Source organism: Larus michahellis, chromosome 4 (genome assembly GCF_964199755.1).
Source record: "Larus michahellis chromosome 4, bLarMic1.1, whole genome shotgun sequence".
Lineage (NCBI taxonomy): Eukaryota > Metazoa > Chordata > Aves > Charadriiformes > Laridae > Larus > Larus michahellis.
The window spans coordinates 57,177,584-57,203,994 of NC_133899.1; positions in this window are offsets into that span (position 1 = coordinate 57,177,584).

Consider the following 26,411-nt stretch of genomic DNA (forward strand, 5'->3'; position numbering starts at 1 on the left):
ACCTACCATGACTCCACTCTGATATGTCATGTCTCAAAACAGAGACATTTTTTTCTATTTTAAGTTTATAAATCCACTAGGACACCTATATTTAGCTATTAGACATATAATTTGGTTTTGTTTACATGGTACAGAATTGTACTTTTCAACATCAGATGTTCCCCATGGCAAGACATGAAAAATTGTACGCATTTAAAGGTCCAGTCTAGGACTTGGATGACCCCAGCTTCAGTTCCCTAGAGTGCCAAAGACACTTCAGATTAGATCTGCAAAGGCCTCCCCGTATAGGATAACATATGAAAATATGGTCTTTATTGCGGGATTTAAGCTGATCCTGCAGGAAGTCTCCATGAGAATGCCATCAGTACTTCTGTGAACATGTGACCTCTGTTGCTCCCTGACCTTGCTCTATGAATCCTCTGTTTCTTTCTGAACAGTGTCTCTGCTTCACCAGAAAAGGTTACGAATATTCTGGAGCCTTCTTTCTAGGCCTAATAACAATAACATTGTCCTAAATGGTAAACTGATTTTGAGAGATGAACGTTACTACCTCTTGGTCAAGTGCTCTGTCTCCTGAACTATCATATAAACAGGGGGTCTTGGCGCAGCTGTGTCATCTGATACTGTAAACAGTGAGCATGTTTTACACCATAAATAATAATATATATCTTATTTTCTAGAGTCTTGCATGAAATTTTACAACAAAATCCATGAGGCCAGTCCCATGACACTATGGCAGGTCCGAACAAGTGAGGTCTTCAGCTTCTCCCTTTTTCGGCAACTGGCACCTGTTTTGTGTCTTTGTTACATTCTCCATAAAAGGAATCCTGAGGCAGCAAAAGGAAACCTGCCCATGGTGGAACCAACCACGGCCCTGAGGGCACCTCCAGCCTTGACTGCCCCTGCCCAGCCTTCCCCCGCCATTCCCCCTACCCTGCCCATGGCCCAGGACCCCATGTCAGCCCCATGGGGCTTCCCCCACCCTGCCCATGGCCCAGGACCCCATGCCAGCCTCATGGGGCTTCCCCCACCCTGCCCATGGCCCAGGACCCCATGCCAGCCTCATGACTGAAAGAGAGACTGGAAAGTGGACACTGGGCTGGGAGTCACACAGAAGAAGAGACAACTGAACCCCTGCCACTGTCAGGGGAGAAGATTCGTTATTTCTTTACAGGCTGTGCCTCCTTCTGAATTTTCTTTAAGGTTGTTCTTCAGGGTTATGTTCAAGTAAAATCTACCTTTAAAGGTGGGGAGGGGTTGTTGTTTTGCTGTTGCTGTTATGTTTTAAGACAACCCTTTTTTGGCACTTTGGGACATTCCCTTAAAGGAAAAGGTGCTGGCAGAAATCTCTGACAGAGTCAAAGTCCTGTTACACATCTCAGACCAAGACCGATGTAGTGAAACGACGTTCTGCGGAGTCGTTATTCACCACCCCAGCACAAAGCGAGTTTCACTTTGCAACTCCATCGACCACACTTCTGCTGAGCTCCTCCCTCTCCATCACACGCTGCGCAAGAGGGCCTTGCAGGTGGCCCAGTGCAGTTGTTTCCATTTCACCTTCTAAATGAAGAAAACTTACTTTTATGATGAAATAACACCATGATCCAATGTAATACGCTTTAAGAACCACTTAAAGGTGTTTTAATCTGGAAAAGAAACCTATCAGTTTTGACTCTGGCAAGACCCTCCAGTTACATTGATGATGAGTTTGGCCTGCTTAAGATTAGCATCTTTATACAGACTTAATAACCCATAATTTGTGAGAACGTTTTCAAATTACAAAAAAAAAAAAAAAGTCACAATACTGGCACAAACATCTTCGTGTTCATATTCTTAAGGTCATGTTAAAATATGTTGCACTTTCCTGCAAACAGAGTTAACAACATTAGAAGTCCCTGACAATTTCTTTGAGACAAAGAGGTTGCCAGGGAAGCTTTCTAACCCCTTGGATTGTTATGCAAATAGTTAAAATATTGAAATGAATTTAAGGAGTTATACTCTAACACGTCAGTCCTCCTGTTATAATTTGGAGACAATGAATAATATATTCCAGACAAAGTGAAGGCAGCTATAGAAGTAAACTAAAATAGGAAAATTACGCCCACAAGGCATTTAAATTTAGGAGCTGAATAAATTATCCATACATTAAAAGGTTCGTATATTTCAAAGAAAGCATAAAAAAGTTTAAAAAATAACTGAGAAAATGTAACAAAAAGCAGAATAATTCCAAATGTGATCAAAGCTGGTGTGGAAACCTATTAAATGGATATCCTTGTTGCACAGAAATTATACAATACTACTTTCACAGATCTGTTCTTTTAGCAGATATTCACTTAGAGCCTCTGCTGTTTTATGAAATGAGTTTTAATCTGGTACACTGGAAAAAAATCATTAAAACTAAGATTTTTATTCGTTCAAATTTCTATTGCATTTTTTCATCTTTTGGCACAATGGACAGTCATTGTTTTTAATCAACTGTACTCTTTTATCTGGTACTCTTCCAAAAGGACTTCCATATAGTCTTGTATGATTCAGTTCACTGCATATGCTATTATTACAAATCTATTAATTAAAAAGCCCACTCAGAGTACTTGACGGAAACCAAAAATACTTCAACGGTTTTCTCATCACGCTGAAAAGCCAATTCTCCCAACGTTCATCCAAGCCCTCGTTATAACTTTGTACATATAGCACTTTCAAATGTGCGCCACTGCCACAGAGTGTCTGAACTGTTACTGTCCTGGTTTTATAACACATTTTTTTTAAAATGTCTGAGCAGAGCTTCATGCTTTTTCATTAAGGTGGATTCAGAATTAGGAACAGAGGAGATGCTCTTACTCATGCTAACACGTAAGAAGAACTCTGCGAACAAATTTTTTCAGGTTTCCAGTGAACTGAATACTAATGTTGTTTACTTTCCAGTGAGGAATAGACTCACCACTATTTAATATTGCTATTTAACAGAGATTGCATTACACCTCCCAGCTTCAAAAGGGATGCTCTTCTTTGTAGCAGCTTCTCCGCACGTTCTCTCAGAATGAGCACCTTCAAGTGAATCCAGCCAAGGCAATCAACACGGGTACAACAGGGACAGTAACATTGTTCTGTAGTTTTCTTCTGTGGGCTGTAGTGGTTGCAGAGTGATGCCCAACAGACTGCAAGCCTGGCTGGTCATATAAAGGTGGATTTCTGAGACAGGCATGAAAGCATTTTAATATCTTACAGGGCACTGACAATATCTGACTTCACGATCTGACTTCTGAGAACCTCTCATGTCAAGGTACCGACACAGATATTAGAAGATATTTCACACTAAGAAAAGTTCAGGTAGCACTATTCTTGAAACAACAGATTTCGCAATACTGGGAAGCGGTTTTATTTTTATTTGCCATAAATTATAGATTTATTCCTCTAAATTTAACCAGTTTACACCCTGGACGCTTCCTGGGCACCTGCCTATGAAGGAAAAATATGCCACCAAACTCTGGAACTCTTCTGTGCACTCCCGTGTGTGTGCAATAAGCTTGCCTCCATGTGAGGTACCTTATTCCATTTGAAAAGCTGGTTGCGTTGTATCCAGTGTGTTTTAAGGACATCTCCAAAGGGAATTAATGCGTAGTAGTTTGCATGCTGTAAATCTAAGCCTCTCTTACTGCATCTTTATTCCACGTATAAAGGCCACAGTAGAGCCACAACTGATGTAAGAAGGTCAAATCTCCGTTGAAAATCATTAGAGGTTCATCAGTGTGATGAGGCCCATTGTTTATAAAATAATGATTATCTAAAAATCATTTGAATAGCACTTTACTTATTAACATATTTAAAGTTATCTGCGCTCAGTGTTACCATAATTTTGGGAATATAGCTCTGAAATATTCAGGTCTTGCTTGCTTATAAGGAATATATGGGCAGAATAAGAATGTTCCAAAAGGTTGTGCTCTTTATGAGGAAGAATAAGCACATACAAGGTTCACTATCAAGGAAATTTTATAGTACGGAATCCAGACAAGACTGATACATAATGCAGCAATTTATGCTTCTTAATTTAGCTTAATTCAAGTTTCATGGAAATCTGTGGTTTTGTTGTAAAACTATATAGCTAAGGAGTTACACAGTAGTAGGTCACCAAAGAAACCATCCTTTCTGCGTTTGACTGTGTCCTGAACTTAGGTCTTTTGGGATATGTAGTTCAGTCACTGGTTTGATATTTTTACAGGTGTTTCTGTGACTAGTAAAATTCAAGTATTTCATTTTCTGAGAGCCAGTGCTTTACCTGCAAGTTGCAGCAGTGCAATTACACTACCTCTGGGTGTAGAGATTTTTGCCTGATGATTCATTCATATCAGTAAAAGTTCTAATGCAGACTTAATTATACCAGTGTGCCAATTTGTACAACTTTAAAAGCTTTCCTGCTCCTAACAGGAGAATATTTTTTTTAAATGGTTGTGTCCCTAGAAGTGCCCTTTCTTTGGTGATTTGTGGAAGTAGGAATGCATCACCTGAAAGCACATTAACAGGGATAAAATTATCCTTTACTACCTTTGGGACAAAAGAATATAAACTTTAGGCCTCCAAATCAAAACTCTCACTCCAAAACTAAGCTTCACAAATGCAAAGAGCGAAAGGGGATGTGGCCTTTGGCTGCACATGGCTACTGCCCCTGTCTGTACACTGGCCACCTCAAGTTGCAAAGGACCATGGATTCGTAGCCATTAGGTTAGGAATGATTTGGGACAGAACAGAGTGCTTTTCTGAACCGTGACAGTAAAAAAATGCTACATTAACAGGTGTCAGGAACCATCCAGGTTTTTGCTGGAGGATCAATGAAAGATGCAAAACAAGGATGATCTATAATTTCCTATATAAAGTGTCAGGCCGGATATTTGAATTACTCAGAGACAAGGATCCTATATTCTCCAAAAGAGAAGTTTTATATTTAGGCTAATAGGTAGGGTCCTTTCCAGGAACTTCATGAGGCCTAAGAAGAAGCTACAGGTCACTTAGACATGGGGAATCATCTTTGCATTTTATAAGGCCAGACTGTTTCAGAATTGTGAGTTGTACTAATGAAATTAGTGATGGATAAATCAGAGAAGTTAATGAAATTGTAACACAATCGGACTATAACCCTTTGCATCTAGTATTGTTCTGCATATTTAGCATACCTTATTCTTAACTTTCTGGGGTATTTGAGCAGCTAAATAGTATAAATCATCATTTTACCGATATAAATGAATCCTCACCGGGTAGCTTTAACTGTTTTAACTATGCCAGTACAGTACAACTCCAACTTAATCCCAGTGGATAACTGAATTGAAGACAGGTTTTAAAAGGATAAAGAAGGGTGGATTTTAATTTTTACTGATGAAAGCTGATGGGTGAATTCTGCAAATTGAGGAGCTGAACACTCAGGATGCAGAGTCTTGCTTTGTATTTTATTTTCAGCTGAGGAGCATAGAAATAAAAATAAGGCGTCTTTCTTCTGTTTTTTTTTTTTTCTAAGAAAAAAACCAAAAAGCTCTATTTTCCTCCAAAGTTACATCATTTCTTTCATACATGTCTTTTCTTTGTTCAAAAAAGTCTTTTGCCTTTTGCCTACATGCCTGATTTTCAGTGCCATATGTCAAAATCTTACAGTCACCTTCCGATTTTATCGCATATTCAGTACATGAGAAAAACAACAATTATTTCAAGTACAAGGTTTGTGGATATTATTTTTTTAATTTTCATTTTCAACCCTTTACTCCAAATCCAAGCCTTCCAAATTTGCCAACACATAGTATTTTTTGATGTCTTGCAATTAAATCATTCTGATTTCATATTGTCATGGAATCAGCCACTTGGAGAAAATACGTAGTCCTCATTTGCCTTTCTGAATCTATTTTTCATAGTTGCAAAGTCCTGGTCAAATAAATTGAATTACTGCAACAGTATGTAACTAATTTTATGTAAATTAAGGTGTTAATGTTCTGAATCACATTCCTGAAAATGGTCTGTTTTCTCTTGCAGCTTTTCTTCATTAATGTCACAATGGAAAAAATTAATTTCTACAAGACTAAATGTTGCTCCCTGACCTCTAAAAGAATTAAATTTATAGATGGTCTTAACGGTCAGCTGACACTTCTCAGTAGCCCACCCAAATAAATCAAGACCCCTGCCTGCGTGCCAACAGAATGGACTAACATGAATTGAGGCTTTTTTTAAACATCTGATGATCTATGCAAGTTTTAGTCGTGTTCCTGGGTACATAATCATTGTAATGTTTTAACCTCTGTTTGTGATAATCCTCTAACAGAAGCAAAACTGATGCTTTAGGTTATCAAGAAAACACAAGATTAGCAGAAGGAAAATAAACATAATTGGAAGCCGTAGGAATGCAAAGTCAGAAACAGCCTTATTAATTGGCTAGGAAGGTTAAAGTAACAAATATATTCAGACAGACATAGGAGAGGCAAATCTGAAAAAAAGGTAGCTAGGCCTCAATTTCCAGCTCCCAGTTTCCTCACTTTGTCTGTCCTCACATCAGCTTAGACTGGGAGAAGCCATGATTATTTTTTTTTTTTATCGTTCTTTCAGGCAGGTCCAGATTGGTTCTATGTTAACTTCTTTGATGCATATTATAAATGATCATCTGCAGTGTTAAAATAAACTGAGTCACGTTCTGCAAACATTGGACAAGAAATTGTATTGGGTTAAAGAAACACAACCTCTACTGCTACAACTTTTCTGCGTATACCTGTGCTTCACAAAAAGAGAATATTGTATACAGGAAGGTAATTTTTTCAACATCAGTTTAATGCACACCCTTTGTATCACCACTGTAAAGAATGAAGAGATGAGAAGAAACACTTGCTATGTATTCCTAGAAATCAATTTTCCAAAGAATTTTTTCTACCCCAGTTATTTCATCTACACAGGACTTGTTTCTCCACTTGCCAAAATCTATGACAGTTTAGTCATTGACCCCAGTGAAAAATCTTATGGTTTTGCATAGTTACATGCCTCTGAGAATCTCACAGTGTTATATAGTGAGTGTTACCAGTTCTCAGAAGAAAATTGTGTTTCTCCTAAAAGATCTCAATCTGAGATCCATATATGAGAATCTAACTACTTTTTTAAAATAACCGAGGTGACTATTAAAAGCTTAAGACTGCCTATATGAAGAATCTTCAAGGATTTAAAAAAAAACTGAAAAAAAATGTTGGCAGTCCAGATTAATTTTGGTTATGTAGGTGTGATTAATAATGTTATTTGTATTTTACAGCTATGTAAAACAAAATATAAAGAAGACACAGTTCACTTGTTTTCCATAGTGTGCAGATATTTAGGGTGATTGGTTTGGGCTTGCATGAATTCCTATCTGTACCTCCCTCTACCCAGCATGACTTCAAAAAAGAGGTCTTAAATTCTCCCAGACCAGTCACTTTATGAAGCTGGCTGAAACTGAAGAGTGACTTACGTCAATAGATTCTAACAGCAACAGTTACGCTTTGGAGCCATCCAGGTTAATGAGTTACTACGATGCATCAGCTGAGCCATGGTGGCTGTTTATTCATTCTTTGTTTGTGTCAAACACAAGGTAAAACACATTAGGTTAAACTTTAATGAAAGAAGGTTATGCTAATGCACTTTGCTTTGGATTTGCCAAAGGCTAAGAGTTCACATAAGTACCTCTTAAAGCAATGGTAACTTGATCAAATGTCTGAGTCCTAAATAACAGAGATTAGAATGGAAACCAATCCCCCTGATTTCTGGTTCCCTGTTGTAATCATTAAACAAAATTCAGAGTCATAGATTTCAAGGTGATATTTGTTTGTGCAAGGAAGTATGTTGTCAAAAAGTTGAATAGCAGTGAGCTTCAGTCAACCTGTAAGTGCAGTGAACAATCGCCATGTCCCCCCTTATATTATTTCTTTAGAAACTGAGATCTGGGCCTTCATCCACCTTCACATGTGTGTCTAGACTTTAAATAAAAATAAACTTCTTCTGAAAGCCAGGGCAATTGAGCTTTGTGTATACAAGCCACTGGAAGAGAGGCAGTACTTGTTTCAAGGTGATATGTGAAAAGGAGTGGCTGGAAAGGCAAAAATAAAATAAACTGGAGAGAAGTCATGACTAAAAGTTTCCCTTTAAAAGCTATCAGCAGTCCTTCTGAGAAATAGAAGATGAATGGATTAAATCTACTCCAGGACTGACAAGAATTCTGGAGGAAAATATCCTTCTTGCCAGCATGGAAGCTGATATATCCTTCAACACGGAGGAATGGGAAAAGCTCACAAATTCTTTTTTGTTTTTTTTTTAAATTAAAGAATTTTCAAAGTAAATTTCTTGACCTGAAAAATTGCAAAAGTTATTGAGTTTGGCTTTAGTTTAGCATATACACTACTGCCTGATTTAATTTGAAATGTTATTATTTCTTTCGTCTACTTTTGAGAAACACTGTTTCTATATATCAGAAGATCTGAAAAAAATCCATTACTAGATTTCAGGTCCACCATATCTATGCATACTCTTCTAAAAGTCAAGGAGCCAGCATAACTGCTACCAAGTCAGTATTCCAAACCTTCATTTTAGACGCATGATTTTCAAAAGTCACAACAAAATCAACATCAAAAGTCAAGCTTTGTTGCCTGCTTTCTGATTCAGTAGATTTCTTGTACAGCTGAAGATGTGTAAGGTATGCTCATCCAGGCCTTTCACAGAATCACAGCATGGCTGAGGTTGGAAGAGACCTCTGGAGGTCATCTGGTTCAGCCCCTTCCTGCTTAAGCAAGGCTACCTAATGCTGGTTCCCAGGACCACGTCCAGATGACTTTTGAATATCTCCAAGGATGGAGACTCCACAACATCCCTGGGCAACCTGTGCCCGTGCTTAGTCACACTCACAGTGATAAAGTGTTCCCTGATGTCCAGATGGCAGGAACCGTGCCTCTGGTCCTGTCACTGGGCACCAGTAGAAACCAGCCGGGCTCCATCCTCTTAGCACCTTCCCTTCAGGTATTTATACACATTGATAAGATCCTCCCTAAACCTTCTCTTCTACAGGTCAAACAGTCCCAGTTCCCTCAGCCTTTCCTCACAGGAGAGATGCTCCAGTTCCTTAATTATCTTAGTGGCCCTTTGCTGGACTCCCTCCAGTAGCCCCATATCTCTCTTGTACTGGGGAGCCCAGCACTGGACACAGCACTCCAGGTGTTCTCTTGCCAATGTTGAGTAGAGGGGAAGGATCACCTCCCTTGACCTGCTGGCAACGCTTCTCCTAATGCAGCCTGGAACACCATTGACTTTCTTTGCTGCAAGGGCTCATTGCTGGCTCATGTTCATCTCGTTTTCCAGCAAGGCCCCCAAGTCCTTTCCTGCCAAGCTGCTTTTAAGCTGGTCAGCCCCCAGCATGTAATGGTGCGTGGGATTATTCCTGCCCAGGTGCAGGACTTTGCACTTTCCTTTGTTGAAATGCATGACGTTCCTGTCAGCCTATTTCTCCAGCCTGTCAAGGTCCCTCTGGATGGTAGCACAACCCCCATTCTCTTACTAGTATGGCAAATATTCCTCCAGATCATTTTCCTAACCTGGGATTTCTTACAAGTACTTTTCCCTGCAGCCCACTCTCTCAGTTTCTGCCTGAAGGGAAGCTGAGCACAGCAAGGGTGTTCTTGAAACCAAGATTCTCCAGGGGCCAATTCATCCTTTCACACCAAGAAATATATATGTAGTCATACAATATATTCAATGCAGTATAAAGTAATAATGTTTGAAATTGTTTTTGCATCTAGTGCGAACAAGCCAGACCCTTTTGAAACAGGTATGAATTTAGGAGGGCTGGTGCAGCAACTGCCCCCTGCCCTCCTTTTTTTTTTCCTGAGGTGGCAAAGCAGAAACGCGGTTTATTGTAGAAGGTAAAATTTTGACAATTGAGGTCCTGTCTGCTCTTAACTCTATTGGACTTTGCACAGCGAGTTTCAAATGAAAAGAGATATGCTTCAGCATCCTTGTTCAGTATGTCCCTTCTCCATAGTGCCTTATTATTATTACAATTTAATGTAGTGGCTCCTAACTGGCAGAGTCAGGTTATACTCCAGTGTGCTAAACAAACATAATAAATGACATGACAGTCCCTGCCACAATACATGGACTTCACCCTGACAGGGCTGGATCCAGTGAAGGAAAAAGCAATGATCTATTCTGACAAGATTCTGAAGGTATTTAAAACAGATGGAAAACCCTAGACTCTGTATGAATGTCCTCCTCAACCCTCTTGAATCAACACGAGGCAGCTTATTTCATACAGCTTGCTGTACACAGCCAGACCAACAGCATGGATTTCCATACCAAAGTCTCATGGACAAGTATGTAGATCCACTTACTATCAGGCAGTGTAAACACTTACTCTTGGAGTATTTGACTTGCCTGGTTTTATACTTTTAGTGGCACTTCCTGAAGTTCACAGCTAAGCTGTCAGCGTTGTCCAGTTTCAAAGTCTGTCTAATGACAAACAGATGTGACCTGATCATGCCAAACTTTTGGTTGCCTTTGGAAAACAGATACAGGAATTATGGCTGCAGAAACCAAAGGCCACAATCTAGTTTGGAAGCAGACAGTCCTTTCCTGGTGTGCTGAAAAAATAATCACATTTCAGACTGCTATAGGCTTTAAGCTGTTTACTATTTTCTACTGTATAGAAATAAAGTTTAAAAATGAACTGCTATAAAAGTGTCTTTAATTAACATGCGTATGCCTTGCCCTACTTAGAGCCACACCATGCACAAGGATTTCCCTCCTTCCATCGCTATGCACAGTCTGAAAACCCAGCCTGATACCAGTATACAAGACTTGCTCTGAATTTCGTCATATTTTCTTGTTCACGTTCTGTGTAAGGTATCTGGCTGGTCATGGACAGACTTCTTAGTCTTAAAATGTGGGACATTATTTGTAACTGACTATAACTGTAAAGCACGGCTATTACTATTTATTAACATTAGGGAAAATATGTGTTTATGTCTTCATACTGATGCATTTGGTAAGTAAATATTACATAACATAATATTATATGCGTTAACATTATATAAGACCATGAATCTTTAATAAATTTGCTTGCTTTGATACTGAAATAAAGAATTGGTATTATGAACAAGAGCATAGCACCTGCATTTTTCACTGAAAAAACATTTTGCATAATGAATTCTCGAGGTTCTGCTATTGTTCAGTGAAGTACACTCCCATGCAGAGAACTGCAGGATGGAGATTTCAGTAGGAAACTAAGTTAATTTATGGCAACGGTTAAGTACTAAAAGAAAGGCATATGAAAAACATGGTAAAACAGTGTCTGAGCACCCGGTCTTTCAAAAAAATGAGGTTGCAAGGCAGTATAGTGTTCTGTGTTTGCTGGGATTCTGGATATGATAATAGGCACCGGTGCAAAAAACCTACATTAGTCTTGTCAGTTATGTTAGTCTTACATAGGACAGAGTGTGCACACTCGTATTCTTACGGGTCTGCATACAGTTCTAGAAATGAAAATGAAGCCAGGTTCTGCTCCCTACTTCTCGTGCAAGACATCCTTCCCCAATGAAACCAGCACCATACATTTTTAATTGTTCGTAGTAGTTACAATGGGTTATAAACCTTAAACTTTGTACAGACCTTAAATGTCACCAATATTACTGAATGCAAAGTTAAACCAGCTTTCACAGATGAGAAATGCCTTTAGAATAGCAGTAGCGGAATTTATCCTACCAGATGAATTTCTGTTATCTGATTGCAAAATGAATCTATTTTTTTAAACGGGTGAAGGGAAGGGACAGTCAGTCTGAGATTTACACCTGATTTGTGTTATAGTAATCTTTGAAATTAAGAAGTGTATCCTTGCATTTCATTAAATTCTGGCTAATGAGATAACTGTCTTCCCAAGGAGGGAGTGATGAAGTACTCATGCCATAAAGCATAAATTAATGCTGCAAGGTTAAACACTGGAACTAACTCATGTTTCAACAAAAGCCCCTACCAGCAGTTAAATTAACTGACATAAATACCATAAAATCTGTCTTTATTTTAGTCTCAGATGATGCTTCTTTTTACACCCCTGCTTTCAGTTTGTATAACTCATTTTTGCACATTATTGCATGCATCATTTGCCGTTTAAAGAATCAGCTACAACTGAAAAAGATTTAAGGAATCAAATACTCAGGGAAAAGAACCTGTAGGTATGAGGAATACCCCTATCATACTGTATTTTGCTGGTACTCTTTAAAGAAAATACCACGATAGACAACCACGGTTCAAAGAAACAGTTAATTATGTTGAGAATAGACGAAAGAAATCTACTTTTTCAGCTTTTTGATAGACATTTTGAAAAAAAATGCTAAAGAAAACCTGTGGTGATAATAGGTTTGATATATATTCTGGCAAAAATTATATCACATTAATGAGGTGGCTTAAAGGGCTCATGCATTTTGTAGGAGGCATTTCAATGTATTAGTATAATTAGCAGTGATGAGAAAACTGTTTGGAACTGAATTACCTCTCACGAGTTCATTTGAGCTATATGAAATTACACCATGCAAGAAGGAAAATTATGGAGCCATCCAGAGAGAGTTCATGCCTGATTTGATCATAGCCACTAATTGGATGATCATTTTCGTAAAGCTTTTCAAATGGTTGACAGTTTCTGCCTCTCATTTTTTTAATGGACTAGCTCTTTATTTCTTGCACTAAGCAACCAAACATACATTTGTTCAAGATTTTGGTGTTTCTACAGGGACCTACAGGTGTAATTGTCACAATCTGAGCAACCTTTGTCCCCTAATTAGCTGCTTTTTGGGGACCCCTGATGAGAGTTGCTGTTCTTGTTAACAATCTTAGAGAATACCTGATGAGTAAGACTCTCCAAAGTCTGATGCATGTCAGCAGACACCATATGACAGCAATTTAATGAAGTTAAAAACTGACCTGATTCTGATGGCTGGAGTAGCATCTGTGTTGTATAGCTTTTGATTTCTGTTGGTCTATTTTTTTTTTTAACATGAATTGAGTGTTCTGGTGAAGGATAACAGAAAGGTGAAGGATACGGGAAGGAAAACTTATTAATGGAAATACTTTATGAGCTCTCTTTCTGTCCTTCCTGATATCCAGTAACACTGAGCAAATTGAAATGGTGCTAACCTCCTTCTTATATTTTAAATGAGATGCCTAATATATAAAATACTTGATTTGGGAGTTGTTAAGCATTTAACTCAGATCTGTTTCACTCGTTTCTTAATAATAGTCTTAGCAGTTTTTCTGTTGATTTTTTTTTAATTATCCTTTCCCTTTATTTAATGCAAACATTTTGCAGTAAGATTTAGACTTAGTGTTACCCCAAATGTAAATTATTACTTAAAAACACTACTCTACCACAAATAATACACATTGGGTTCCAAAGTCAGGAAGAAAAACAGAAAAAGAAGGGCTTTCCAGTCTCTTAAAAAAAAATAATAAAATGGAACAGTAAGTTTAAGAACACTTTACCTCAATGACAAGGTATAATTTGATGTGGACGACCCTTCCAAAGTACACAAGTTCACGTATAGTATTTGTGTGGACTGTTTTTGGAATTTTTTTTGCAGTCCCTTGTAGGAACAGAGGGTCTTTCTGACTTTCTCTATTTACTAAAAATTTTCTTAAGCTCTCCAGCAATCACTTATGAAGACAACACTCGCACTTATTTTGATGCCGTCAGTAGATAAATGTAGATTTAAACAAAAATGTTATCATCGCATAGAGTATTCTATTTTCATATAGCTCTCATGTTCTATGAGACTTTACTTAAACGTATACAAAAGGATATCTAATACTTTTAAACTTTATTACATTCACCGAATTTTCCTGCAGCGAAGAGATGTCTTCACAAAAGATCTGAAGTCTCAAAGAAATCCCTTAAAAAACTGTGGTTCATAAATGTGTCTTGATTGAGTTGCAGTTTGAAACACATTGCTTACAAGAATTTTTTTTAAGAGTTTGGTTAGCAGGTTACAGATTGTAATCATACAAAAGTTTAGAAGAGATTTACCACAATGTGCACTTGCAGCCCAGAAAGGCCAACCTTATCCTGGGCTGCATCAAAACAAGCGTGGCCAGCAGGTCAAAAGAAGTGATTCTGTCCCTCTGCTCTACTCTGGCGAGACCCCACGTGGAGTACTGTGTCCAGCTCTGGAGTCCTCAGCATGGGAAAAACACAGACCTATTGGGGTGGGTCCAGAGGAGTGCCGCAAAAATGATCAGAGGGCTGGAGCACCTCTCCTATAAAGACAGGCTGAGAGAGTTGGGTTTGTTCAGCCTGGAGAAGAGAAAGCTCTTGGGGAGACCTTATCGTGGCCTTTCAGTACTTAAAGGGGGCTTATAAGAAAGATGGGGACAAACTTTTTAGGAGGGCTTGTAATGGGCTAGGAGGAACAAGGGGTAATGGCTTTAAACTAAAAGAAGATAGATTAGATATATAGAATATAGATAGACCAGATATAACGAAGACATTTTTTACAGGGAGGGTGGCAGAACACAGGAACAGGTTGTCCAGAGAGGTGGTAGATGCCCCATCCCTGGAAACACTGAAGGTCAGGTTGGACGGGGCTCTGAGCAACCTGATGTAGTTGAAGATGTCCCTGCTCTTTTCAGGGAAATTGGACTAGATGACCTTTAAAGATTCATTCCAACCCTATGATCCTATGATTCTGTGACTCTATGATTCTATGATTCAATACAGGAAGAATATACATGTTCAAAAGTATGTTTTAAAAACATATACACTGTGCTAGTGTTCTCTCAGTAAACAGAACAGCTGGTAGTGCAAATGCCTTAGTTTATGTTGTTCCTCCCTCTAAGCCAGCAGACAATTGTTCTAGCAATGCACTCCATAATCCTTTGGCTACTTCAATGTTGAATGTCACATGGAAGACAGATGCAGCACGCCCTTTTATATCTCATAATAATTAATACAGAGAATTCTCAAAAGTTAGAAATATGGAAAAGTACTATTAGATCATTGAGGTCAAATGCAGTGTAGAGCCCCCATTTCCAAAGGAAATCATACTCCTAAAGGACACATGTCAATGGTAATAATATTATAAGAATGTTCATTTAAGTAACTTTCTAGAGGGTGTTATCAATGTAAAGTAAAATTATTGTCAATGATAAAAGATTATTTTTTTAACTGCAACCCCATAGTAGGGTTAGCAAGTTTTATCCATTACACAGCAATTAATCAAATAATATTAGTATCACAGAGTCTTACAGAAACTTGGCAACATGATACAATTGCTCCAAAAAGCCACTTAGAGATTATTTCCACTTCACAGTCTACCCCCCCATAGACATTCATACTGCTGCTTCACCGCAGTTGAGTTGGGTTAATTTTTCAGATGCAAGAATCATGTGCCTTTTTGCACATGAAACTGATTGGTTTTGCTGAGGAAGTCTTGAACTATCCGAGGGCACAGAACAGCATTGCTTTGCAGATACTCTATGGAAGAAAAAAATCAGCTGAATCAAAGAGAATGTTGAAGCTAAGGTTTCCTAATGGGAGAGGTTTATATGTTAAGCAAAGCAAACTATTGCAGATGTCTATTTCATTAAGAAATTAAAACTGTCAGATCTTCAGTTTGGTCATAGCTGTATTGGTGTAAACTCAGTTTCTGCAAGTTCTATTACTTCAGTTTTTATGGTAGTAATATAAAAATTCTGCAGATACTTTTGCTCATCTATCTCATTCTGAATGTCTCAAATACTGTGTACACATAAGAGGTTTGGGAAAAAATTGTCATTGTTTTACATTTTGTAATCTTGGCTTTTCATTCTTATAGGGAAAACACTATGATGATAATGAAGGTAATAATTCAAATAGCAATGACAGAGCGAGGATTACAAAAGCAGCCGGCTCAGACAGTGAAACTTCAGAACCTTGTTATTAATCTCTTTTCTAAGAAGTGACTTGGTATATCAAAGTGTAAAACGCACACAAAAATCAAAGTTAGGGAAGCTTTGTTTATTTCTGAAGAACCGTTTAAATTCTTCCCAATATCCGTACTATGAAGACGGTGCCATTGTATCAGGAATGGGCTTAGCACAACCTTTGTAGACTTACGGGGGGATAAAATGAAATCAGTAGGCAGAAGTGGGGCAGAGGCCTCAGAAGTAAATGATATAACTATACTTCTAAAATATAGATTCCAATGAGGTAGAACCACGGCCATGAAAGAAGCATATAGTTTGGAAGATTTAGCACATCGTTTCTCTGAAGTACATATTGTCCATGCCATTTTCGTCAATGAGAATTAAAGTACTTTAATTCCCTTTAAACGTTAAAGATCAACACACGAACATTTGTTGGAAGATATATCCACAAATCAGACACTGGCAATACAGTCCCTGTATTCTAATAATATAAGGCACTGAAGCGCTCTAATTTTTGTGAAATAATGGAACTCCCAAAAACAACAGTATAGCCTGTGCAAATGCGTGAAGTACTCCAACCTTTGTCCAGGATTTGTCCTTTGTTGGACTTCTGGCTAGCACTAAAATCTGCACAGTAATATTTCACTAAGATTTTAAAATTTATTGCTCAGAATTGGTCATCCAGAGATTATGAATACAAAGATCTTTTAAATTATGTTTAACTTCTAGCTATTACTTATTCTTCATAATAATGAGCTTCTTTATTTCACTATTTTCACCAGAAACGCAACTTCTAGCATTGTTATCATCACAACTCTAAGGAATGCAGAAATTAATAGGAATGAGATGGTAAATGTCCCTCAGAACCAATCCGTCAGACTTCAAGTCATTTTATTTATGGGACGTCTTTAAATAAACGAGAGAAAATAGTATCTTACTCCCTGGGAATATCTTTCTTTAACTGAGAAAATTATTTGCCTTTTTTTTTTAATCATCGTATTTAATGGGGGTTGGAGGGTAGAAACAGATTCCTTGAAGTCAGCAGTAACTCAAAGAAATATTCCTGAGAAAGACTTCAAGCAATTCCCTAAGCAGCCTGACCCAGGATATTAGCCCTGAAGGCTTTTGCACAGCCACCAGTTTCACCGCTAATGGAGACAGCTACACTTCCAGATGTTGATGTTGGAAAAAGTCTGTTCCCAAGACTCAGCATCTGCTTCCTGAAATCAGCTAAGTCTTTTGTGAATTGATAAGAATATTCAGAAAAAGAAAGCGAAGAATATTGCTTTTTATAGAACAAAACCCACAACGCTGGAGTTTATACAGCTTCCTTTCAATAAGAAAAATGCAAAAGACCTCTGAAACTTACAAAGAATGTCAACTTACACATGGCTATACAAATGAGGCCAAGAAAGCCTCAAAGACATACCTGTATACTTTGCAGGTGTTTTTTACAACTTCAAAAGCTGCATTTGAAAACTCTGAATTACTGAATATATGGCATATTTTGCTAAAGGAATACACTTTCTTTTTTTAAGGTTAGGCATTTTAAAACCTTATTGAAGTGAAGAGGTGGGCAAAATGGGTATGTTCGTTTTCTGATCAGGAAATTTATTGGATATATATTACCGGTTCCCTGCCATGGGTCAATTTTATAAACCAGATACTTGACTTGTTTTTCTAAATAATCTGCAAGTGTATTCATTTTGCCCGATTTTACATATAGAAAATGGCATATCACTACTTTTTCCAAAGACTCTGCTACTGGAGGCATTATGTTATCAAGTCTAATATCTTTCTCACCGAAAGGTGTATTATATTTAGCATACTAATCAGAAGGAAAAAAAAAAATCATGCATCGCATTATTTTTAGCCCAGCCGGTGAAATCTCAAACATTTGTGAAATCTAATTCACACAGCATACAAAGTCAAAAATGATAAAAGGCAACATTCATTCCCATTAATAGCCTCAGTGACTTCAATGGAATTACAGCAAGAACAAATTTGGCCCAGCCTCCTCGGCACGACAGACTGTTCACATGTGCTGCAGAACTCCTTCTGGGTCTGTGCCACAGGTCTTTTTTTTTTTTTTTTTTAATGTAGAAAAAAAAAATTTAAAATGAGGAAATAAGAAGAGAAGGATCTGCTCATGTGATCAGGTATCTTTTTTTACACTTTAATAAGAATTTTCTTCTGATACAAAAAAGAGGAAAGAGTGACTATGTTTAATCGCTTGCAAAATAACAAATTCTAGCATTTTGAGTGTTAGAATTCATAGCACCTGTAAACGTGTTTGCAGAAGCCTAATCCACAGGAAGAAGCAACCATGGTCTTCTCAATACAGATGTTGTATTATCTTGCACCTAATATTCCAGAAACACTTCTGTAAAAAACCTCAAAATTTCTTCTATAAAACAGAAAGAAAGAAGATTTTGCCTTTTCGTGTCATACAGTTTGTTCGCCCCACGTACAAAGCCATTGCTCAGTCATGTTAGGTATTCTAGAACTGTTACTGATTTACGGGTTAAACTTCTTTATTTATCCCATTTCAGTCTTTTGATGCTAACAAAAATGCCAAACTGTTGATCAATGACCATAAAAAAATTGATCATGACTCCCAGAGTTTGGCTTTTCAGACCTTCATTAGCTCTCAGTTTTGATATGATATTGAGTAATGCCAGGATCTAGTCGAGAGGAAAAAAAAAAAATGAAAAAACTGCATGCTTCTAAATGTGTACTATACTTTCTTTTGATATTATTGTACTATTAGTGAGTAGTAGCCGTTCTTGCATAAGCCCAGATTCAAAGATTACTGAAATCGATTGCATTTTTGTCGATTTTCATGTATTTTAGAAAAAGCCCTTAAGTAGTCAAACCTTTATTACACATTTTTTAGTAGAAGATAGTTTCATATGCTACCTGCTTTTCGTTTGCTTGCTTGTTTGTTTTGCCAAGGTTTTCAAGGTTTATTCAAGATTAAAAGAGTCTTTTGCAAGCATGTATTAGCTACAGTCAAGAGCCAACTCTTTCCTACTCCAACTACATGTTAAAAACGCTACTCAATTTAAAGCCACAGGGAAAGTAATTAACTGTAACACACACCGCAGCTTCTCTACAAAGATACAAACTACTCTGTGAATTGGTATCCTTGAAGATGTGTAATTTGACTGCGCATCGGTTTGTACTTAAGCTGATGTTTACGTGTGTGTCTGACTTGGCCCCTTGCTCACCACGTATAGCCACATCTGCACTGTGGGATGTTTCTTTTAAAACATGAATATATAGTGGGATATATCTGAGTCCTCATTTTATGTAAATTTATTTATAATCTGTAATATATTAATTGTATAGTGCTATTTTACAACATTTTAGTGGTTTTGGCTCTTGACTAATGGCATGTATTCTCAAAGTAGTTTCCGGTAAGGTGTATCTCTGAAAGCTCCAAAATAAAAAGATCTAGTGCCAAGGTGATAGAAAATAGCTGCATTCCATTGCCAAGCTTATTTTAGATCTCTTTTTCCTTTTGATAGAACATTGTTGCTTACAATATCAACAAAATGGTCTGATTGTGCATGAAAATCAGGCAGCATTTAATCTCAAAACAGTGTTTCACTCATTGCTCTGTTAACTCAAAAGGCTCATGGTGGTGTCACCAAAGAAAACACATAGTGGCATTTCCATTAAGGATTGCAAATGCCAGCTCTGCTTCATTGTAACATGCAGTTTGTGATATAGTTACCCTGTTTGTAATTTCTCTATACTTCTCTTCTTTAGCACGGTAAGATGTTATTTTCTGTTTAAAAAAATATTTTTAAATGTCTGTGTTGCTTAGAACAATTTATAAAAAAAATATAAAAATATAAAAAAAATACTGGGAATAATTTAAACAATTTTAAGGTTTGGGGAAAAAAAATGTTTTCATTTGTCATTCAAAGCTTCTGACATTGGACTAGATGAAGGGGCTTCTGGTTTTCCTTCCCAGATTCTTCTCCAAAACACCATGGACAATGGACATTGCTAAGCCTGGCCACAGCTTCCACTTCAGACATTAGACCAACTAGCAGAAGAACTTCCACTCTACATTACTTCTATTATATGACAAGGAAGATTTACAAAACTAAGCATTATCCATTTTTAGTCATGTAGGCAAGTATGTGCTTTCTTAATTTTGATTCATTTGTCTCTAGGAGTATATCTATGAGTGACCTTTGGCTCTTGGCTGATGTGATGTATACTCGTTTCACTTGATTTGTTCCATGAGACTTAGACTGTAGAATACCTCCCTAGCTGAATATTTTTTTGTACCTTTGCATGTTTGGGGCAGTATCTAAACCAGTCTTTCAATATTTGCACTGAAAAACAGGAACTTCCTGATATATCCTCCAAAGCAAGCATCTCTGGTTTAGGCTTCTCTTGACTCATTAGGAGGGCCTTTTCAGTCTCCTTTCACTGTAAAGGAAAGCTGGACCTTCATGGTCCAACAATGCATCCTGAAGAAACTATTTCTTCAGCAGCCCGTTTTCAAACTCACCTTCTACCCTTTTCCTCTGTTCTTTTCTGTCCTGTTACTCTCAAAAACTGCTCTTCAAAGAGCTCTCCTCTAAGTTGGAGAATTTTCCATTCATTCTCTAAACAGATTCCCAGCAATTACTTCCATGAAATAGCAATACACGTACATATGTACATACGTAAAACCAATTCTAAATCTTTAAAACTTATTACTTTATTTACTAATGCTATTCAATATGTTTTACTCTTTCATAGTGAAATGAGGACCTTTAATCAAATAAAAGGTGTGCTTATGAATGGAGTTACAGTGTCACGGCAAAGACTTCCCTCTTTCTTTTCCACAGCAATAGTAGCAGGACTTTTTTTCAGTCTCTTCACTTGGAAAAGACACCATTACCTAATGAGAGGGCACTGACAAGAATGCCACATTCCTACTGCTAACTGAAATCTGCCAAGACTGGCTTGCTTCTTCACTATATTTTCTCTGCCAGAATTTTCCTGATTCTTTTTCCAATTCTTCATGAATCTATGGTGAGAACAAATGCAGAAAAAGCAGCATAAGGAAGACGCTTCAGCCTTGCTAAGATTTGGCTTAATTACCATGAGTTTTCCTTTTTTTCATTCACCCTCCTGCTCCTTCTCCCCAAAAGTACAAGTTTTGGGTTTTGAATATCTCTCTGTCTTTGAAAATATTTCAGATCAGTTTCAAGTTCCTCATATCAGTCGTAAGAAATAGAAACTTTCCTTGTTGTTTCTTGAACTGAAAATTGACTTCTTTGGGCCACTTCTTCAAGCTTACGTGTTGCTCTTCACACTGGAGCTCGGTTGCAGTAACTGTAGAGACTGGGTTTAGCAGAACTCTGATGTTTTACCATGCTAATGTTTAACACCTGCGTGTTAGCAGTGCTGAAGACACAGACCCTACCCAGACTGGGGACTACAGCCTGCCCAGATTGGTGCCAGATTGGGACCAAGTGAAGGGTTGCTGTGAAAGACATATCAAGTTTTAAGACTGAAGCAATTTCATATAACCCTAGCCCTCAGTAATGTTACCTACATAGAAAGGTGTAATAATAAAATTAAGTCACAGACGGTTTTAAAAAGTGTTCCCAATATTCAAGGTCTGTTAATTTTTCATTTCAGAGAAAGTATTTTTAATCATTAGAAATACAAGCGAAAGTCATGGGAGTAGAACAGAAGCAGAGTCCCCAGAGACAACTAAATGACAGGGAGATGAAGTATTACTTGTACTGGATATTCTCAGTTCACTTGGAAGACAAGGGCCACATACTCAACCTATGTAAATAAGCATAATTCAAATTAAGTCAATGGTGCTACCACCATCTATACCAGCCACAGCTGTAGCTCAAGATACATTCCCCAATTTGTTTATCATATACAGATAAAACCTCCTAATGTGCATTGGTAACAGGAGGTAAAAATCAATAGACACTGTGACACTAACTACACACAAACACTGATAATACAATATATTTCTTTCTTCTGCCTGGAAGCACTTAAGAGAAAAAGGAAAGCACTTAAGAATATTAATCATTTTTGGACCATTTCATTACACTGCAAATGTTATGGTGAAGTGACGTGTGAGTAGCTTGAAACTATTGCATATTATACAATGATTTACCATAACTGCTTATATTCTATTTCATTACTCTCTGCTTTCATAAGCATACATTTTTAAAAGGTTTACAATGTTTTATTTGTTATTTAAAAGAAAAATCAAAACAAAGCATATGTCTCATTGTATTTGCATGTCAACAGCACTATTGCAGCAGAAAGATTTGTGCCCAGTGTTTACTGGATGGTGTCACATGCTACTTTAACTTACAGCATCATGTGCTTTTAGCTGCCAGAATCAGTCCTTTTTCTCTAGGTGTCATTGCCACAGAAGCATAACAGCAGGAGCTTCAGCTATGTTGCGGGCTAACATATTCCAATAAATAGTAGTACTCTAGTATCATGGGTGTCATTCTTATCCGAAATTTAGGCTGTGTCTCCATGAAGCATATGTAATGACATTGATATTCTGGTTTCAGCTATACTTTTGATAACAACGGTGAGAACACCTACTCTTTCAAACACAGAACCACTTTTCAAGCATAGTTATTACTAATAAGGCGCATTTTTTATTCTGGAAGAGGCAAAGCAGAAATCTGGGCATCCATATCAAGCAACGTTTGCATAAAGTATCTGATACTTTCACAAGCACCTTCACAGTCATTCCGTGCCTGCCTTGTGGTTACTTGTCTGCCATGTCCAAGCAGTTTGGTCAGAGCCACTGCTTTGACTTGGCTGCTGGACCTCAGCAAATCCCACACAAGTTTAACTCACAGAAGATTTCTAAGTAGGATAAGAAAGGTAAAACTCTAACGTGGCACCCCTATTTCTAATGAAAGTAATAATTTAGCATCCGCTTGCTATACTAGACAACAAAGACAATATTTTCCCTAGAGAAAAGGCTGACTTGAGACAATTGGGACTCATACACTCATTTACATTGCTACAAATCCTGTTCATCAGGTATCTTTATCTTTTGCACTGCTCTCCAACTTACCCCTGTTGAATGCCTTTTCTGCGTCCACACTGTTAAACAGACATGCATTGGTGAGGAAATGACTCCAAACACTAAACAGTATTCAACAGAGAACTGGAAATAGTCCCTCTTTTTCCTCTGTGCTCTTGGATTTCAATTCAGTTATTAAGGAACAGTAGCTAGAAAGACATATGGGAGTAGACCATTCCGATGTTTTACCAGGAAACCAAAGAGGTTGCACACATTAAGACAATTACCAAATATCGCTGTTTGTTCTTTAGCACACTTGGAGTCAGCATCAACAGAGCTACATTGTCTGCTGGTTCAAACCTGGCGCGATGTGTCAGGTGTGATACAAAATGCAAGAAGGAGTCAGTACTATGTTTTTTAAAAAAAAGAATTGTGTTGAAAAGAATACTGTGCATACAGGAATGCAAGAATCATGCAGCTGAGAAATGCCCCATGCATGAGAACTGGGCAAGAAGGAAACCAGTGCTGTAGCACAATATTAAAGAAGTGGGAAGTGGTTTCTGTTCTTTCTTTTGTTCGGCCCTTCAGTTTCAGCACCTGGAAGTCTCTAAAGGTGAGTGAAGAAGTACTGCTACTGAGTTTTGGTGTCAAAACTGAGTGAAAAGTAGAATTTCTGAATTGTTTCCCCATCTAAGCTGATACTTAAAAAGGTAGCTGATTTGGAATATAAGTCTCTTAAGGACTCAAGTCTCATGTTGTGTTTCACCTTTGGTATTTAAAATAAACTTTCCTCATCTATCTGTGGCGTTCCACTCTGATACTAACAGAGGGATAAAAATCAGTGGCAGAAATGTAATGATCTGAAATTAAAAAGCCTACTGTAGAAAGGGTAGGATTTTGCACAATGTCATATATCTAAGTACAAAATAATTCACATTTCAGTTCAATTACACAGCTTTTCAGTCTAAGAGAGAACAACATCCACAGGAACCAAGCAAGACACTTATTTTTTCTATCTGAAGGTCAAGTTAAAAACCCTGACTGCCATTATTTTGATTTTAAACACCTTCTTGCCCCCCAAAAACCTCTCAAGCAAACAGTAATTATTGTACATTTGTGAAGTTTTTATTGCTCAAAATCTTATTTACATTTCATTATGATGAACACGAGCAGATCCTTGAATGAGAGCTCTCTGATTAGATTATAATTCATTTCATAGACAATTTTAAAACAGTAGTGAGATAGTTTCAACTGTTATTTTGCCCAATCCATTGAACACTGTTGAATGAATGGGGTGCATGACAACAGAAAGCCAAGGTGACAGGCTTAGATTAAACTAATACACCAACAATAGTATAATTAGTCAAGTACTAACAGCAAACCACACTTGTATTGAAACCTAGAAATAGCTGAAAGTAAAAGGAAATCCCATAACAATGCATCGGTTTGATAATAGCAAAGAATGATTTAATGAAAGAATAAACATTCAACATGCATTCACATTTCATGTGAAGTGCTCTTGGCTGTTAAGAGTCAAGAGCTCTTCACATGAAAGTAACATGTTTCTAACTCTTTCAGAGATGATCAACTGAAGGAGCCTTATTAATAGCTATACAGGGCTGTTGCATTGTCCTTCTGAGGCATCTATCCACTTGAATTATTCTCAATTGACATATAAGTCTGCATTTCCCTGCTGCTGCATTAACCAGCCTGAACACAATAGGTCAGATGCCCGGCTGGTGAGAAGCAGAAGCCAGTTTACACCAGCTAAAGAACCGGCCCATAACATGCAAAACCTTTTATTTAGTTAACTATAAGTATGGAATTATTTAAATACAATTCACTCTTCTGGTATAAATTTTAATGCTATCTACTCTTCCCTCTCAATGCTGAAAAAACTTTCATAGAAGTGTGGAATAAATGCCAAAGAAGGCCTGCATGAAGTAATAAACATGATACGTTTTACCTGTAACAGAAGGTACCCCGTAGAGAATTTTGTCAGAAATGCATCAGCAGTGAGATGACAAGAGATAGCTTCCCAGAAACTGATCATAAAAGGGGCAACCAGTTAGCAACCCTTTGCAAACATTCACGCTTTATATTCACCAAGACAACTTCTCACAGGTTAGCATGCCATCTTAACAGAACAGCAGAAGCCGGAGCCGCTATATGATATGAAGGTGACAGTTAGGTGCATTTATGCCCATTAATTCTGATTTTTGATGCTTTCTTATCAGCACTGGCTTTCAGTTCTTTTTTTTCCTCTTATGGTTAAAGTATCATGCATCAAGGGCCAGATTTTCATCTATTAGACTTCAATTTATAACACTAATTTCATCCAAGCATCGTCAAGCAACACCAGTTTAGTCTCCCCATGAGGAAGAGATACCAGATATGCGATATAGGTGAACTTTATAAATAATCTAGATATAAAGTGGCTAGCACTTTCAGTTGCTAAAAACTAAGTGGATTCTCTTTCTTTGCAGCTGGCTTATGATATTTGGCAGAGAGATACTCCTCAGGCTGTAGAAGTGCCACCCCTATGTCGTGTTTAATTTCATTTAGTTTTAGCTGACGTATAAAATAGTAAAAAAAAAAAAAAAAAAAAAATCACCTTTTTCCTTTCCTTACTTGGACTAATAAAGAAAATTCTGACAGTCAACCAAAGTTACTGAAAATCCGCAGTAAGTTTTCCCAGGCAGTGGAAGAACATTTCTGGGAATTGCTAAGAGCAGGCAGCAAAGCTGAATAAAAGGCAAAAGGAAGGTCTTCTCCTAACAGTATCTGCACATCCAGTGCATGGCTTCAGCACCCTAAGCCCAGAGGCACTATGCAGGACAGAAGCGTCCACAACTCTTGGGTATAAGGGGCAGGAGAGAGAACGGGAAGCTACGGTACAGTTGTAAACTCCAAGATCAATAGCCGTCCACGCCTTCATTTCTTGCCTGAACATTTCCTAAAGTGTTTGAGCTTTCAGTGAAAACAAACAAACCAAACAAATACAGACTTCTGAGATAAAATTTGGTTTTCAGGCTTCTGTTTTTCAACCTCTGGATTTTATTGTGTTTGTGTGTTAGGAGGAAATCAGATATATTTAGGAAGAATAGCCAAAAATCCCTTTCATAAAGTTAGCAGAAGATTTTAACAGCACTAATTACAATATTTAAAACTCCAATCACATACTGCTTTTTCCACTAGGTCCTTGTCTTATTCATGTCATAAAAGGACCGAGTCAGCAAAAAAAAAAATCATTTCTCTACAGAGAACACTTCATTTTCTACATATATAATATTACCTCTGTATGTGATACTCAGATGACCGCATTGGGTTGAATGTCAGCAAATTCTGATGCCTACAACAGAGTCCTTTCCGTTTGTTTTTTTTTCCCCCCAAGGTTTTATGGAACCACAGATCTATGGGAAAACTTTCCCGTCACTGAAAAGATTGCTGCAACGTTATT